The sequence below is a fragment of the Benincasa hispida genome, chromosome 11 (genome assembly GCF_009727055.1).
Source record: "Benincasa hispida cultivar B227 chromosome 11, ASM972705v1, whole genome shotgun sequence".
NCBI classification, from domain to species: Eukaryota; Viridiplantae; Streptophyta; class Magnoliopsida; order Cucurbitales; family Cucurbitaceae; genus Benincasa; species Benincasa hispida.
The window spans coordinates 24,618,521-24,623,954 of NC_052359.1; the positions used below are offsets into that span (position 1 = coordinate 24,618,521).

At 37.1% G+C, this 5,434-nt stretch overlaps 1 non-coding gene across 1 annotated transcript; it reads right to left on the reverse strand.

Annotated features, from left to right (window-relative positions):
* Positions 1-4,884: 4,884 nt before the first annotated feature.
* Positions 4,885-4,993, reverse strand: LOC120092310. The gene has a single exon (XR_005486016.1). It is a non-coding gene; the product is annotated as a small nucleolar RNA R71 (small nucleolar RNA).
* Positions 4,994-5,434: the final 441 nt, after the last annotated feature.

Below are 5,434 nucleotides of genomic sequence, written 5' to 3' on the forward strand. Positions count from 1 at the left end.
AAAAGACTTAATTATCCAATAATTAATATTATTATAAGTATAAATGATAACTAACTTACCATAATATATTTATAACCTATAGTTTTAATATTTCATCTCATGAAACATACACACCATAGCTCTTTTTCTATTCCATGGCACTTAATGTAAATCTCATTTACATCAATCCTCCACTGATGTATCTCATATATCATATCGATCATATCATATATAATTGAATTACTTCTTGTCAATTTGAACATTTCAAATCAACACCAAGAACTGATCCTCAATTGAATCCATTGAGCTACCAAGGGGACCTTATGGACCTATAGCTCGAAATTTCAACGGTACGTGAAAAACTAACTAAACTTTTTAGTCTCGGGATCCACCATCCTTTAACTGCCAGGCACTCCACTAAAGACTAACAGCTGAACTCTCCTTACCAGTGTCCATCTTAACCAATCAGCAGTGTGATAACCCTTCACAGATCGCTCGTAAGTATAGCTCGACCAATAACCATTATGCCCCTGTAGTTACATCTAACTCCTTAATTACCAATGATCTCTCTAATGCATAAGTCATAATCCTACTATGACCGAGTCCTCTCTTCCAAAAAGAATTTGTGGCCACTATGTTCAAGCCCTGGAATCAGCCCTAAAGGGAACGATCTCTCTACTTATCCCCGCTTTGGGAAAGGAGTGAATTCCATCTTGTTTATTGAGTTCCCAGCTCCTAGATCAGACAAGTCCCCAAAAAAGTAGGCATGTTGAATTGGAAATTTGGCCACTCTCATCCATACTAATCACAGGACCGCCTTCAAAGGTAGGAGTTCCCAAAACACTCAGGATTGAGGTCATGTCACCTATGGTTGTTTAGGTGAGATGTAAGTCTCTAGTATCAACGGTGTTATATACAGAGTCTAGTCATCTCGTGGTTCGGCCTTATACAAACTCATTGTATAGGATACCTCTGATCACACGTCTCCACATGAATGGTCAAGATCTACCATCTGTAGTAGTTTAAACACTTGCAAACCTCTAAAAAGCGGGTCGTAACCGTAGTGTCACCAGGATTAGATATCCCACCTTAATCTTTATTCTACAAACCTATTTAGGTTATCACTTAAGTCATGATCCACTTGTATATCACATATATATGCTTAAGTTTACATAAGATAACCATGGAGCTTTGTTTATTGGATATGAGTAAATGCCAGAATGAAATAACAGTTATTTTATTCATCAAACAATGTGTATCATTACAAACAACGAGACTCCGGGAGAATTAAGACACCAATCCCAACAGAGCAAAAGTACCATCTCATCAGGGAGATTGTACACAGAGGAGACGTAATTGTCACCCAGATTGCTTCACAAGACAACTTAGCTAATCCACTTACAAAGGCCCTCTCGGCTAAAGTGTTCGAGGGTCACCTAGTAGGACTAGGTCTACGAGTTTTGTATCAATAGGGAAAGTGGGAGAATTTAAAGGTATTGTAAAGCCCTAGTTTATTGTATTTGTATATTTTATTCTCTTCATGTAAACTCAACATTGTATATATTTGTATATATTGATCCACTAGAGTTTTAGTCCAAGTGGGAGTATTGTTGGGTTTTATGTCCTAAAACTCGCAGTTTGTAAAATGATAAACATTTCTAGTGAGTTAGAATACATACTACCGAGGTGCAGTCAGATACTCCTTCACTAAAGCAAAAATTTTTGACCAAACACTATCTCCAGAATAATTCTTATTCCTATAGTCTTTGGAATAACTCTTATTCCTATAGTCTCCGGAATAACTCTTATTTCTTTAGTGGAGTAACACATTAGTTAATGAATGGGGGTTAATTTAGTCTAATGAGTTTAGCCAATTAATCTCGGATCGTTGGAGCCCATGATCTATAGGTCTGCGAGGTCCCCTACTAGCTCGTAAATGGATTAGCTCTAGAGTAGCGTGATAAGTTAATTTGAAACGTTCAAATTAGAACTAAGGGAGTTAGTAATTTTATGAGATATAATTACGTGTTTAATTTTGAGAATTAAACAGAATGAGAGAATTAATATTTAAATATGATTTAAATATATGAAGATGGATATGTGTAAATATTAATTTAATATTTTATATTAAAATTAATTAGTATTATTAAAGAATTAATTTATGAAATTAGTTTTATAAAATTAATAAAATTTTTTAGTTTTAAAATCAAAATTGATTTTGATGGAAATTGAAAAATTGGTATAATGCACAAATGGAAAAACAAGTTTTTCCATTATCTATCTTCTACTTGCTCACACAAGATCCATTACTATTGCCTTTAATTACTCCAAGCATGAGCTGCAACTCATGCAACTCTCTTTCTAGCATGATGGTTTGCAATATATTGAAGAGATTGGAGTGAATTTGAGGCATGCAATCAAAAGAGTTTTAGTTGAAAATTCGTAGTGAAGAAGATGTTCTTCAACCAGATTGCTACTGTGAACAGTTCTCAATAATCCCTTGATTCAATTTTGTTTTGAGTCCCACAACTCAATATAGAGCACCAAGAGAATAATGGGGAAAATCTTGAGGTGGTCTGTGATAACCAGTAAAAATACAAGTTATTATAGCTAAAATAATTAAAATAATGAGAGAATGTGATGGTAAAATAGGCAATATCATGTCCGAAAGCGCTAAATTGAATGGAATTACGATCGCGAGTGCTCATCACATAAAAGCAGTTAATTTACCTATTTTGTATAGGTACAATGTGATGGTGTGTATGAAATTGCGATCTAAAAGCACAATGCGTCAGAGCGCTTGAAGCTGCAATCGCAAGTCATGCGATCGTGAGAAGTTTTCTTCAAAAGGTGATCGCATAAAAACCTCGCATCAAATCATGATGGGACGTAAAGCTGATAACGATCAATTCCGAATTTAGTTGAAAAGTCATTAAAAGCCACACTGTAGCGAGTACATCGAACTTTCAGTGAATTTTAAACGGCGCAACAGAGAAAGGAAATTAATACCACCCATCATTGCAATCATTTGTAAGAAAAGCTGCTTCACCTTAAGATCTATAAATACCAAAGGCCACCAGAGAGAAAGTCAGTTAGTTAGTTAGTCCATTCCAGCACATACTTATACATATACATAGAGGACGGAGAGAGAAAGGCAATGAGGAAGCCAAGAGAAATCGCTCCCTGACAGATCAAGAGATTACCAAAAAGCAATACAAAGGAGAGAGGGCCAACCCATGCGAGAGCAAGAATCCACAACTAGAATAGAGTTGAAACGATAAAGAGCAGTGTAAAAGGCCACGAGAAGCAAGACATTGCTTACCAGGCTTGCTATCTCTCAAATCCATTTGTTATTTTGTATTCAGTACTTTATTTGTAGAAAATGGAAACTTCATTTCAATCTATGTTCAATCTCTCCATAACAGGCATGAGTAGCTAAATTTTTGAATGGGTTGAGAAGCACTTAGCTAGCATGACTTAAGATTTACATTTTATGAGATCATCTTTTCTTATGTATGCATCATTCACCTTTGGACGTACTTGAGAAAATAGTCTAAAGATAGAATCTAGGCTTGAGAGAGTCAGATTAGATCGTAGCAAGAGTAGAAACTTAGACATAAGTTTTATCTGCTATTTACACATCGCATGTGCCTTAGAAATAGGATTGGTGGTATGCGGTCACCTTGTCTTATGTGTGCATCATTCATTTGGACATACTTGAGAAAGTAGACTAAAGATAGAATCTAGGCTTGAGAGAGTCAGATTAGATCACATAAGCAAGAATAGAAACTTAGAAATAAGTTATATCGTCATTTTAGCATATGCATCGCATGTGTCCTAGAAATAGGAATTGTGGCAAAGCATTGAGAAATGTAGTACTGATATTTGTGTGTAGCCTGATCGCATAGCTTGTGTACAATCTTAGGAAAGGTTAGCTAAACCCCTTCTCAACCCCTTCATCGCATACTTATCGTAACTCTATGCTTTCATCACTCCGCGTTCAACTCTGTCACATAGGAAAATCTAAAACAAAACACTATCCACTCCATTTGTTTTACCACTGTAATAGAATCAAAGAGTCCGTCGCATATCTACTTAGTAGTCCTTGTGTTCAACCCTGGACTTACCAGGAAACTTAAGAAGGCTTATACTTGGGCCTTGTTAGGAAAACTTGCATGATCATCGCATAACACACATCATCGCATACTCACACCATCGCATCATAATTTCACGCATCAAGTTTTCGGCACCGTTGTCGGAGACTAGGGTATAGAATGCGCTAACATCAAACCTCTTTGATTTTCTTTGCAACTTTCAACCTTTGCGCATTTCCATTCCTTCGATAAAGGAAGAAGCAAGCGTCGTATGAGCAAAGGACACCCTCCTGAGCCAACTACGACCCATAGATCGAAAGAACATTTTGTAGAAGACAGAAACGTCGACAACAAGGAAGAACTCACAGAATGGCTGAACAATCGGAAGAACAAGCCGCAAATGTAAACAACATAATGGCAAATCCTATCCTAGTGGAAAATGATTGCAATAGACCCATTCAGGACTATGCATCACCAAACTTGTATGATTTCTCCCCAAGAATCATGAGACAAGCATTGGATGGATCAAGGTTTGAGATGAAGTCGATAATGTTACAAATGATACAGACAGTAGAATGGTTTGGAGGACGGCATGGTGAAGACCCACATGCCCATCTACGAAGCTTCATTGGAATTTGTAACACTTTCATGTTCCCTAATATCTCTACTGAAGAAGTTCGACTCATGCTATTTCCATTTTCACTATGCGATAAAGATGGAAAATGGGCATACTCTTTCGAACTAGGAGAGATAACTTCATGGGAATAAGTTGTGGAGAAGTTTGAGAAGAAGTATTTCCCTGCTACAGAGAATTCTAGGAGGAAGTTAATCACCAATTTTGAACAAGAAGGAGATGAATCGCTCAGTGACGCATAGGCGAGGTTCAAGAGATTAGTGCGCGACTGCCCACATAATGGATTGTCAGATTGCCTCCAAATGAAAATTTTTTATCATGGACTAAATCCTACATCCCAGACAGCTGCCAATGCGACAACAGCAGGTGGTCTACTGGACAAGACTTATGATGAGGCAAAGAACATTCCTAATTGCATATCGAAAAACCATGAAGATTGGCAAGAAAGCGATCAATGAGTAAAACCCAGAGAAGGTAACGCAAATAATGGTGCCATCGCATCCTTGCAAAATCAAATGAATGCAATGATATTATAGGGCATCGCAATAAGAAATCCTGGAGTACAAAGAGGGCAAGTCAATGCGACAGAACAGACAAGCACCAACTGTGCTACATGTAGAGAATCGCATTCAGTTGAATAGTGTCCACAAAACCCATAGTCAATCTACTTTGTCAAGAACAATCCTTTTTCAAACACATACAACCTCGGGTGACGAAACCACCCTAA